This window comes from Motacilla alba, chromosome Z, assembly GCF_015832195.1.
Source record: "Motacilla alba alba isolate MOTALB_02 chromosome Z, Motacilla_alba_V1.0_pri, whole genome shotgun sequence".
Taxonomy (NCBI): Eukaryota; Metazoa; Chordata; class Aves; order Passeriformes; family Motacillidae; genus Motacilla; species Motacilla alba.
The window spans coordinates 61,961,859-61,974,742 of record NC_052046.1 but is presented as its reverse complement, the minus strand read 5'-3'; the positions used below and the strand labels follow the sequence as shown (position 1 = coordinate 61,974,742).

Here is a 12,884-nt window from a genome sequence, read left to right as displayed (position 1 = left end):
TATGGTCAAAACAACACTGATCAGTTTTCATTATCTTGAGATTTCAAATACATGAGGAAAATACTGCCCTGAAATTTTACTTTCTATGAGGTTGCTGTGGCAACTTGTATTCCCTGATATACATGGTTATTTGCATAAAGGGAAAACACATGATTGTTACTACAAAATCTGACTTAAAATGTCAAGAGTTGCTTCACTGTGTGCATTGCTATGATTTCCAAAGTTTTGGAACTATATAATGATGAACAGGAGCAGGGATGATGGACAAGATCGAGGGAGCTGGACTGCTTGAGAAACAAAACAGAAGAATGATTCCAGAATTATTCATGTATCATTGCTGGAACAGTGTTCCAGACGTATGCATTGTCCCTAATGAATTAGCTGAAATGAATACCTTGTATTCCACATGTATTTGTGCCAAGCACCAGGAGTTAAATAGGCTGAATTAAGGACACTGGAAGTTCCATTGTAGGCAAGGGGTTAGTCAGGTCAGTTTCCCAGAACAGCAACATGTAGGTATTGGTATCAAAATAAGTTCAGGGGCAATAGGGTTCAGAATAGCTATAGGTATTGCTGCATCTCACTTGGTCAGGAGTGCAACCAGATCTTGATTTTGAGGACTATGAGAGCTTAGCTAGAGAAGACTGCTATTTGACATGTGTGTGCAGTTCTTCTGTCTTGTGAACAGCATTTTCTCTGTCTTGAAAAAAATGCATTTTGTGTTGTTAGCCTTAAAAACTACTGAAAACCTTAAAAGTACTGAAAAATGTATATTTCACAGCTCCACCTGTGAATATTGGTTTGTAGTAGGTCATTTTTCTTAGCAGTGGTTCTGCCACCCAAAACTTGAAAGGTGATTGCTGCTTTATCCTTGAAGGGAAGACAAGGCTATATAGAGAGGGCACTTGGTATGTGTGGTGTGAAGGGGGAACTGCCATAAGCATAGGCAGCCATGATGCAAGAAGTGGATGCCTCTGGAGTCAGGAACAAGCATGGTGTCTTTTCTTCGTGCTTCATCTGCCTGTTGACCTTCCAGTGGGTTTTCATCCCACCCAGCCCTGTGGATTGGTTCTGCCAAAGGCCCTTGGGTTTGCTGAGGAGCAGGCAGGCAATACACAGGTGTGTGAAGCATCACCCTGCAGGGATGGGTGGATGATGAATGATGGGATGTGGTTGGTGCTTACAGCAGGCATCCTTAGAAGTGCCACATGAACGGATGCAATGGGTTTGTGGGGTTGAAGGAAAACAAAATTACAGTATTGTCAGTCATGGGGCAGAAAGCTCAAAATTCATGGTTTAGCCCACTGAAGTCTTGGTTTGGATTTGGCAGTACTGATGTTTTATCATGGTAACATATGCACAGTTAAGTCCAGAGAAAATTTCTCTGGCCCTAAGAAATTTTGTTCTCCTGAGACCTCATGAAAAACTTTCATAATTGATGGTTGGGATATGATCTAAACCTGGAGTGTCAGTGTGACTTTTCCATTCATATTGGTTTACGGATGAAAGAATGTGTGGCGAATACCCAGAGTAATTATGCATGTTTCTAATGTTTCAGCTTGAATAATACCGCCCACCTTCCCAGAGAGGTCAAGTTACTGTTTCAGGCATTGCAGTTAAATAATGTACCGTGTGCCAGAGAGAAACCGTGGACTAACAGCCTTGTAAGTTCTTAATACAGTGTTTTTTTTCTCTTTCAGGAAATAGTGAAATCAGATCAGGTTTGTGTCACTGGGTAGGTTTTGGATTTACGATCTAATGGACTATTTAAAATATATCTAAATGGGAGAGTACTTGTGGCTTGAAGTGGTGATTTGTTTTTGAACAGCAGTACTTAAAGTGTGTGTGTGTGTATGTGTGCCTGGTCGGTGTCTCTTTATGGTGCACAAACTGTTTGCAGACTGCTGAAGCAACACAGACAGTCCCACAGAAGTCAAATTCTGCCCAGCAGAAGCAGTGGTGGGACAACAATTAAATTGTTGGTGATTTTTCATCCATGGTGACTCAGAGTACCTGCAAGTACACTGAAGTGATAAAGCAGCATTGCAAAGCTTGTGCTGACTTTCCATTCTGCATTTCCATTCTGTGCTCTGCCTCCCCTGCCTTTTGCTGGCTGCCCTCGGAAATGGGAGCCTACAACTTTTCAGACAGAATTGGTTGACGTTCACATTGCTTAGTGACCTTCATGTTTCGTGCACTGTGTGGGTAGATGGAACTTTTGCATGTAGGTGACTTTTTTTAGCAGTTCAAGAGAAACATACAGTGACAATCACACTCTGTGTACACATGTTTTCCATTATCTACTTTGAAATATTGTTGTTAGACTACAACCTTAATGTCCGTGAGCTGGAGCATGAAAGTGTTTAAAGTTTTGGAGAGAGGCAGTGGTGTTTTGTATGTGGGGAGAGAGAGAGTGTATTAATATTATAAGGAAAGACTCACTACTTATTTTTTGGCAGAAAGGACAGGAATATTAGCTGGACCTGACCCAGCCATGGGCACTCACAGCCCAGAGAGCCAAATGTGTCCTGGGCTGCATCCAGGGAAGTGTGGGCAGCAGGGCCAGGGAGGGGATTCTGCCCCTCTGCTCTGCTCTGCTGAGACCCCACCTGCAGTGCTGCATCAGCTCTGGGGTCCCAGCAAAGGAAGGACATGGACCTGTTGGAGTGAGTCCAGAGGAGGGACACTAAAGTGGTTAGAGGGATGGAGCACCTGTGCTATGAGGAAAAGCTGAAAGAATTGGGATTGTTCAGCCTGGAAAAGAGAAGGCTTTGGGGTGATGTAATTGCTGCCTTTCAGTATCTGAAGGGAGCCTGCAAGAAGGATGGAGGGGTACTTTTTACAAGAGCATGTAGTGACAGGATGGGGGGAATGGATTAAAACTGAAAGAAGGTAGGTTTACATTAGATATTAGGAAAAAATTCTTTACTGTGGGGTGGGGAGAGGTAAGACACTGGAACAGATTGCCCAGAAAAGTTGTGGATGCCCCGTCCCTGGAAATGCTCGAGCTGATTGGAGCTCGGAGCAAGTTGGTCTACTGAAAGGTGTCCCTGTCCATGGCAGGGGGATTGGAACTACATATCTTTAATGTCCCTTCCAAGCCAAACCATTTTATGATTCCAAAAATATTGCCATTTGTGTATGCTGCCTTTAGTAGAGTTCCTGATCAATGCCATGGCTAAATATGCAAGCCATGGTAAGTTTCAGAAGAGAAGAGCATCCTGACCACAGCTACCTGTGTCCTGCTTCTCCTCCCCTTGTCTTCCTTGTGCTAGGACAAGCTGCTTTGTTTCCTAGGGACATTGACAAATGTCTTACCATGACTGGGTTTGAAGTTTAATTGGGGAAAGCTGTTCTGTTGAGAGCTGGTGGTAGAACTCCGGGGGAATAATCTGTCCTTTTCCTTGGAGGCCATGTAATTGGTTATTTAATTTTTTTCTGGTTATTGAATATTTGGAAGTGGTTTTTTTTTCTTTTTTTTTTTGTCTACCATCTCATGTAAAATGCCTGGTTTACTCTTTTGTCTAGAACACAGTGCTCTTGAAGGCATGGAAACATAGAGTAAATATTCTGGATTAGTTTGCTTCACAGGAGGTAAATTCAGAATGACCTTATTTTTAGCTGTTCTTCAAGCAATTGATTGAGAACATCTGATGAGATAGCTGTCATATCTGTTTTTTTTTTTTCTTTTTGTACACGGGAAACAGTATTGCCATGACAATGACCTTGAGTGATACGTGACTTTTGAGGACACTTTTCATTGCAGTCTGCTGCAGTGAGGAGTGTGCCACCCAATAGCACTGTGCAGCCTGGGAGTCATAAATTCCTTGTGTTTTCAGGGCTTTATGCTAAAAATATGATGGAGACTTTTTTTCTCATCTTGGTTCAGTGTTGTAACTTCTGCAGAACTCTTACCAGGAGTGTGTGGAGAGTGTTGAGGATCATTCCCAAACAGTGCTGGATTTTGAACGCTAGTCCACCACAGCCCTTCCAAAATTCCCATCCTTTAGGAATGTAAACTTTAGAATATCACTAGGAAGATGATCATAAGATCCACTTGAAAATCCCTAAAGGCAGCTAGGTAACATGCATAAAGAAAGCCCAAGCTGCAAAGAAGTGACCTGGTCCAGGATTTGACTTGGTGCCAGACGAAGATGTGAGCTCTGTTGTTGATTTTCATTCTGACTTGAAGTCTCAGGATGTTGCCTGTCCCTAATTAAGGGGAGCTTCAGCCTTTAGGCCTGGATATGGAGATGGTTTTGTGAGGGACAGGAATTCCCTAAGATGCAGGTCCTTGGCACGCTTCTAGCTAGCATGACTAGCTGCCTATTGTTAACGATAGCTGTGTTACACCCAGGAAGACGCGTAGTGATGACTGACATTTCGGGAATGTTTCTATATTCTGTGAGGATGGGAAGATAGTACAAAGAGGAGATTTTACAGATATTTGCTTTTGTCACTTGAAATCTAGCAGCTAAACATTTTTGGGAGTCATGAAAAGTTATTTGTGTTTCAGATCTGCTGCTCCTGGAGATAATGTCTATCAATTCTATATCTTTCACTGAATTTTAAAGGGTAAGATCTGAAGGGTGAAATATCTCCTGCCTTTCGAAAGTTTCCAGGCTCCTTTCCCTCCCTCCTCTCCTTGTCCAGCTGAGATGGGACCAGAGGAGTAAGCAAGTGGCTCTCCTCAGGAGCATCATGTGTCTCACCTGGGAACAAGGCAAGCAAGATAGTGTTTAATAATCCCTTTGAGTTTCATTCCCTGCCTTTGCAGTTCCTTTTCATTGTAAGACAAAAGAAATACCTTCACGCCCTTTCCTAATCTCTGCTTGCCTTAAGGAAGCAAGCACAGATTCATCATGTCTGTTGTTGCTTATCAGCAGTAATTTATGATGTAAACAAGCAAAGGATATAACTGGATAAGAGATGCAGTACAGGATATAATTGGTGTATGAGGGGAAAGTTAAAAGGAGAAGATAGGTAGCTGAGGGTCTTTCCAGTTTTCCTTCTTTCTTGAATCACTTTTTTAGGTAACTTCACGCTAGCGCTTCTGTTGTGACACCCTCTTCTCTCTCCATTCCTTGCTTAACATCAAGTATCCCATCTAAACTGGCCTTGTTAAACACATCCTGCTTTGGAGCCGTAGAAAATTCACTATGTTTTTAAATCTGGGCTAAGATTTGGTACCTTACTTTTGCTGTCAGAGAACAGAGAATTACGTCTGCATAGACATGGGCATGTGTAGAAAAAAAATCCTCACAAGCAAAACTTGAGTGATAAATGGCTTTATCTCCTCAGTCACTGGGTGTGAATCCTTTTATAGGTGAAGTCCAAGAGTAGCAGTCTCCCTGCAGATGGGAGAAAAGAAAGTCCTGGGTGAATTTTAGCACTGTCAGTGAGGCTTCATCTCTGGCAGCAGCCTTGTTTGTTGCCCATTTCTGGTTAAGACTGTCTGCCAGCTGAAGCTCTCCATTGCAGTGGTGGTTGTGTCATGGTCTTGTTTATCCTACCAAGCAAAGGTATCCTCTCACAAATCTGAGCATGAGCTCCACAGTTTCTGTAGGGAAGGCTCTGGAGGAAAGAGTGGGACATATATCTGACCTCTGAGTGTCCACTAAATGCTGAGTTAACTTCACCTGACATGGCAGCTAAAAAGCTATTAAGATTCAGTGCACGTTTGTATGGCTTACTGGGTTTTGTCACCACCTTGACTAGTTGCTGTTGTTTGGAGACTGTAGTGTTCACCTATATTGCCACTTTTACTGTGTACAATTCACAATCAGCTTGTGGGTAAAAAAAATATTTTGAAGGAGAGAGCCTTTTATTAGGCAGTGTTAAACTCAGATGTACACCTTATGTTTTGACAACATTTGTGAATATTTTTTAAATGGGTTGGGTAGCAAATGTGTCTTTTATGGCACCTTTCTATTTTTTCATGAGCTGAAGTATTTGCAAGGATGAAAACTGCTACTTTAACACCTATTTATCAAATGTAATTTAGTTACTCATAAGTGAATTGTTATGCTTTTTATAGTGTTTTATTCACCTGTGCTGCATCTGGTGGACTTATTTGAGTATTTGTCCTCACTGCTGAGAGCATGAAAATCTCAAGGACTCTTGATACTGTTTAATCAATGTGATTTCTCCCTGTCTCAAGGCAATGCACTCTGTTAGACAGTTGTCCCGGTGCTTTTGCTACAATGAACAGCCTACGTGCAGAAACCAGTCACCAACTTCTGAACACGGTGGTACAAACCCAAGGTGAAGCTGTCTTTGCTTGCGCTGTGACCTCTGTGCAGAGCTGACAGGCATGTGAGAAGCCAGCCTTGCCTGCCAGCTTCTAGGTGAGCTGGTGTATACCATTTACCTGCAATGTGAGCCATCTCACTGAAGTAAATCCTGAATTCATGGGACTTTGTTCTGCAGAAGGTCTGTGTCTGTTGAGAGAGACCATAAGAACAGGATTCTCTTGGAAATTACTCATTTTAAAATATATATTTGTGGGGAGAAGAAAGAGGACTGGATAGTGGCTCTTCCATATGTGAAATTGTCTGTTCTGTATGGAAGTAAAACACTTCTCTGACTGTGGTTTATTTGTGCCACACGGAGTGATCCTTCTATACCTCTCTTTCTTTATTGTGGACAATGAGGAGGTTGTGTTCTGCTGCAGGTTGTATTGTGTCCCCTTCCCTATTGCTCTCTGGTTGTTCAAAAACCAGTTCCTATTAGGACAGGTGCTTTAGGCTACTTCTGGGTACATTATTTCTATTGTATGTGCTTTAACAATTCAAAAGAGCTTTGAAGTAGGTGAAGAGCATGTCTCGGTACCAAGAGGTGGCATCAGGCACAGTAGATAAACTGATCTGGCTTTAGCCCAGAACTTGTTTTATCTCCAGAAAGTTGAAAACAAAGTCGCTTTGACAACAATTTAACTTCTAGCCTGCTATCAACCACACTATTATCTGCTACTTGGAGCTTACTAAATGGAGAACATTTGCACTAGTGCTAGAGGGTTTCTCCTTGGTCTGTTTTAAATGTGTCTGTTAAAATATGGCGTGAATTGCCGCAGCTGGTTGTCAGACAATCACCATCATTACACATAGCTCCCCCCCCCCCCCCACCCCCCGAGATGCTGGCCTGAACCTTCTCTTCTGGAGCCGAGGATACTCTCTATAGGTATACCCTCTCACATTCCTCCTCCTCGGCTGCTAGCCGAGGAATCTCAGAAATTGCTTGTCGATTATTTTACTGTTTTTCAAGAATTGGTGCAGTGTACAGCTCAGTATTGTGTGCTGAAGGTGGTAGATTTCAATTAAACACACAATTTCTGAAACACCCCTCTATGGAGGGTTAATCTTTGGTGTAAGACTCTTTCATGTGAAAGGCTGCTTGGGGTGGGAGGCAGGTATCCAAAATGGCAATACATCAACATTGTGAGATTCCCAAAGCAGAGCAGTCATGTTACTGTGGTGCCCTGCCCGGATTAATTAGTGTCTCTGAAGCGGTAATTAGCATGGTGCTATGTGCCACCCAGACACAGCCTTAGTTATTTCCTTTAGTAATTATGAGAACTTTTCTCAGTGAAATGTACCAAGGCTGAATAGTGCTTTTGCCTACTTAAAGGCTTTCCTGTCCCAAAATGTAGAACATGTTCACCAGGAAATAGTGCCTTTACCTCTGAAAATGTTACATTCAAATTTATTTTTAAAAAAATGTCTCATTCTCACTGAGAATGTAACTACCCCTCTGGTGCTACACAGGACATCTCTAGCTGACTTAACAGTGCTCGTTGGACACAACATCTAAGGCATATCTCAATAAGCAATCTAGGCATGTCCTTGCAGTTGAGGGGGCTGGTGTTTTTTCAGGCCAGCATAAAGTCCTCTTTAGATAAGCGAATTGGGCTGCTGTCTGCTGGAGGAAAGTCTGTGTGTTGGAGGAGTGTGTGGGTGGAGGTGTTCAACAGTGCTAGAGTGGAAAAGGAGAGAAGATGGAATACATGTGTTACCCATCTGGTGACTTGTCAGGCTAGTGAAGTATGGTGCGAGACATGTGGACCTTTTGTTAAAAATTGACAGCATGTCTTAGGGACTTTAAAGAATATTTGTTACATAGCAAGTTTAGCTTAAATCTAAAATGTTATAAAGATTAAAACTTTATGTAAAAATTACAACTTTATCAGTAAATGGACTCCCATTGTATATTCAATATCTCCACTTAACTATTTGACCATGTTTGTTTTCATTTCTGCTTTTCTTTCCTTGTTCTTAATACTCAGTTATGCTAATCACTGAGTAAATTTTCTGGCTGGAAATAAAATGAGATTGTTCTTCTAAATTGCCTCACAAATGGCAATTATATTTTTATGTGCGATATATACATTTATTTTGTACAGATTAAAATTTTGCTTAGTGTTACATATATTATTTTAAATACCCATTGTAACAGAATGTTTTCTGCTGTTTGGTGTTTTTATTAATACCTGTTAGGTGTGGTTTGTTCTTCCCTTAAGGGAAAAATGTACCCATTTTTTTCAGTGTACTGTTTTCCGTTTTGGTCATGCTTTGATGTGTAGGAGTCAGATGATTGTGTACACATGCATGCTGTGATTTGTTTGGGGTAAAAAGTGAAACAAAAGCATTCTTTCCATCTGGTGTGGAAAACAGTCAGGTGATAGCTCTTAGCTCCTAAAGGATTTCTGGCTTTCAATCAGCCCTCTTTGACAAAAAGGAAAAATTCCCCCAATATTGTTACTAGCTCATCTTTTGGCTCAAGCCGTGTCCTGGTTCTAGCCTTTGGAGTTGAACAGTTACTGTGTTTTTAGGCTGATTTGGAACAGGTGTGGGCATAAACTCTCTTCAGCTAAATTGCACAGAGTATCTGGTAAGGAGTTTATGCTGGCTGTGGGACAATGAGCAGAGTGTGACATCTGTTGGAAAAAACCAACTCATTAGAAACACCTGAATGATCTTGACTCCATGGCAGCAGGGGTTTGAAAGTCAGGTTTTTGTGTCCTTGAACAGTTGCCCAGGGTGTATGACTGTGTATAACTATAACTTTTCAGACTGAACATCTGGAAAGTGCTGTACTGCTTTATAGAGAAGTGTAGTGGAGGAGGTTATAGAGAAGAGCAATGATTGTGGTACTTCCTATAATCTGTGAATATGGAGCTCCAAGGATATGATTTGGATACCACATACAAACATTCGTATGTGGTATTCACATTCTCTGAACAGAGAGAGACATAACTCTCTCTTCCAGGATTTTTCCTGGAAGCAGGGAAGGCAGTGAGAAGCTCAGAGAGGAAGAGAAAATAATTCTTATCTCTATTTGCTCTTCCTGTTGTTTGGCACATGTGGAATGTGTTACGGAGACTGTTTACCAAAAGTGATTTGGTTATTGGACACTGGTGAAGGTTGTTTTGTTTCCTTGGCCAATTGGGTCAAAGCTGTGTCCTGACTGTCTCCAGACAGTCACAGGCTTTTTTCTAGTATCTTTATTAGTACAGTATTCTTTAGTATAGTATCTTTTTAGTATGTAATTTTGTATAGTATTAGTGTAATATAGTACAGCTTAATAAAGCATTTGTTCAGCCTTCTGAAATTATTGGAGTCAATGCACATTACTCCCCAGCTGGGGATCACCTGTTTCTACTATATTCATATTTTACACAAATAGCTAAAATTAAAAGTAAAGGTATTGAGAAAGCGTTAGAAAGAGGAGGGGGGAAGAAATTGCTTGGGACTTTTGGATTTCTGGTTTTTTTAACAAATTTAGGTGTCCAACTTATTTTCCCCCTCTGCTCCTCCCAAAGACATGGACCCTTGTAGTTTCCCTTCAAGTGCTACTTTTTATTTAAGTTTATGAAGATAATTAACCCTTACAAGACTTTTAAGGATAAACAGCATAGGATTAGAACAATATATTTATCTGTATAGGCACATTGGCCTGTGACATGTTTTCAATGGTAGATTTTTTATTAATTTATAATGAAAACTGTGTAATTTTTATCTGATACGATTTGCTTGCACTCCATTAAGACCCCATCTCTAGAGTTCTACAAACTAGGACAGAGGTCACTTTTTATATTTGTACCAATGCTTTAGGGAAGCACATAACTTGGAAGATAAGAAGTGTCTTTTCCTGAAAATAATCTTTAAAGCTCTCTTGAGTAACCATGCTATAGATAAGTTTTTCTGCTGGCCCATCACTCCATAGCTGTCAGATGTCAAAGTGGTTTCATTGTGCAACTGTTACACATCAGCACCACCTCAGGGGGCAGCTGCCTTGGACTGTGCTTGTGAGTGGCCCTGAGGCAGGATATCTCCGTGCAAGGAGCCCTGTCGTGTGTCTGTGTGTGTGTCTGTGTGTGTGTCTGTGTGTGTGTCTGTGTGTGTGTCTGTGTGTGTGTCTGTGTGTGTGTCTGTGTGTGTGTCTGTGTGTGTGTCTGTGTGTGTGTCTGTGTGTGTGCGCCTCTGGTTTTGGGAGGCTTGCTCATTTGGAGGATTAAACACACCAAATGGGTTGGAGCTGAAAAACAAGTATCTCAACCTTAGTGGTGGATTATCTCTGCTGAATTGTTGTGGAGGAAGAGAGCTGCCTTGTGTGCTGTAGTGGTGCAGGCATTAACTCTGCTGCCACTTCACTCAGTGTGGGCTGAGTGCTTGCAAGGTGGGAATCCTGCGAAAAGCCTATCCAGGAGAATGAAGCAAGTCCATCTGCAAATGCTTCTCCTTTCCCTGTAGTTTATATAGTACCTCCATGTGTCTTCCACATACAGCAAGAGCCTTGCTTATGACATGCTAATACTTAGCTCGCATGGGCTTCTGATGCATTTCCCAGTTTAAACAAATCCAGGTTACAAACATTTACTGCTGTGTTTCTGTAACTGGTGTGGCTGGTGAATCCTGACATGCCTGGAGCTTTGTTTCTGTGCATTCACACGGACTGTTGTTTGAACAAAGATTTAAATTGGGAAGGCAGGGCAGGGTGACACAACTATTGCAAGATGCATGCTTTCTCACCATGGTGCTGTAGGCAAAATGGGCTTGAGCATTTCACCTTGGAAACAAAAAATAACTTAATCTTTCATTTTTTGTGGTAATTTCTTCATTGTTCAGCAGCATGGCTCTACCAGGCATCAGCAGTTTTAAGCACAAGATATATTGCACAACATATGGACTAACTGGTGCTTTTAATTTCTCTTCATGTAGGATGACTCTCAGGTTCCTGAATGTGCGGTCAAATGCTGACACATTGAATTAGCTGAATCTGCTGCATTATTTCTGATGTTTAAAAAGGCCTAAAGGAAAGTAGAGACCGGCACTTCTGTTACGGTCTTTTAAGGTAAGGTGTTATTTCTTTTGCCAGAGCAGAGGGAAGAAGACAGATTCCACAAGCTGTCCTAGTCCCACCTCTTGGTCTCTGATCAACCTGTTGTGGTTTAGTCCAATACAGCCACTTGTTCACTCACTTGCTCACTCTGATGGGGGAGAGAATCAGAAGAGTAAAAGTAAAAAAAACTTGTGCATTGAGACAAAGACAGTTTAATATGGAAAACAAAATCCATGCAGGGAAGCAAAGCAAAAGAAGGAATTAATTCACCACTTCCCAGGAGCAGGCAGGTGTTCAGCCATCCCAGGAAAGCCTGGCCCCTTCACACATAAAGGTGATTTGGGAAGATAAACACCATCGCTACAAATGTTCCCTCTTCCTTCTTCCCTCTTCATATGCTGAGCATGATGCCATATGGTCTTGGAATATCACTTTGGTCAGCTGGGGTCATCTATCCTGGCTGTGTTCCCTCCCAGTTCCTTGTGCACCCCCAGCCTCCTTGCTGGTTGTGTGGTATGAGGAGCAAAAAAGGCCTTGTCACTATGCATGAACTCAGCAATAACTAAAGTGTCCATATGTTATCAATCCTGTTACCAGCACAAATCTAAAGCATAACTTTTTATCAGCTATTGTGAGGAAAATTAACTCCACCCTAGTCAAAGTCAGCACAAAACTACATGAACCTAAGGTCTTATATTGGACCCAGCTATCAGTATTTGTTGGTTATAAGCAAATTCACTGATTTCAGTAAGACAAAATCCATGCGATTTCAAGAAACATTCATGAGGAAACAATTTATTTTCTTTTCGTAAATCATTAATTCTATGCAAGTGCTATACAAGCACTCTTAAGTGTTTGTATATCTTTCCATTAACATGCCTAATTCTTCTATCTATTCTTATCTATCTATTCTTATCTTATTCTTCTATCTAGAATTATTTAGTAGTAGAGGTCTTCGGCCCCTGTAGAATGCCATGCTGAGATCAATTCACCACCAGGAAAAATAAGGCTATAAACATGACTGTAGCTAGAAAAGTGACCATTCTGCTTTGACTAGGGCTGCTGCTGTGTTCTTTCATTAATTACCCATGTTTCCTGTGTATATTTTGGATTCATGGCTGCATCGTCAGCTGCACTGTTGTGCTGCTGCATTTTCTCAGCAGCACAGCAGACCAGCCACAGACCAGATTGACAGAGAGTCAGTCAGTACCAGGGTTATGCTCTGCCCAGTGAGCAGCATGGCCTCTTAATCCTGCAGAGTTGTTATGGTGACCAGAGACTGGGAGTAAGTACCCCAGCAGGACAGGGCTATATGGATTTTTTTTTTTCTCTTTCTGTGTAAAGTTCAGGTTAACAGCAACACCAAAGGGGTGGCCCAGATGAAATCTCTAAGAAAGGAAACCCAGATAAGTAAAGGCTGTGTAAAGGCTCTTTGCTACTGATTCCTGAATTGCCTCAGGTTTGACAGCTGCTGTTAGAAATGGCAGTTGAATCCTGTTTTTATTTACACTTAGAGTGTCACTGCCTGCCCACCTTATTGCATGCAC

The 12,884-nt window shown here is 41.6% G+C and overlaps 1 protein-coding gene across 5 annotated transcripts in view; it reads left to right on the top strand.

Annotated features, from left to right (window-relative positions):
• The window catches only part of KANK1 (KN motif and ankyrin repeat domains 1), a 136,306-nt gene that overhangs the window by 21,451 nt on the left and 101,971 nt on the right, over nt 1–12,884 (top strand). For 4 of the 5 annotated variants that reach the window (XM_038123285.1, XM_038123284.1, XM_038123287.1 and 1 more), the window contains one exon: nt 11,217–11,349. The gene's annotated coding sequence lies outside the window, so the exon portion shown is untranslated. Of the gene's footprint in view, nt 1–1,558; nt 1,665–11,216; nt 11,350–12,884 lie in introns of those variants that run through there. The other variant, XM_038123283.1, reaches the window with a different exon arrangement.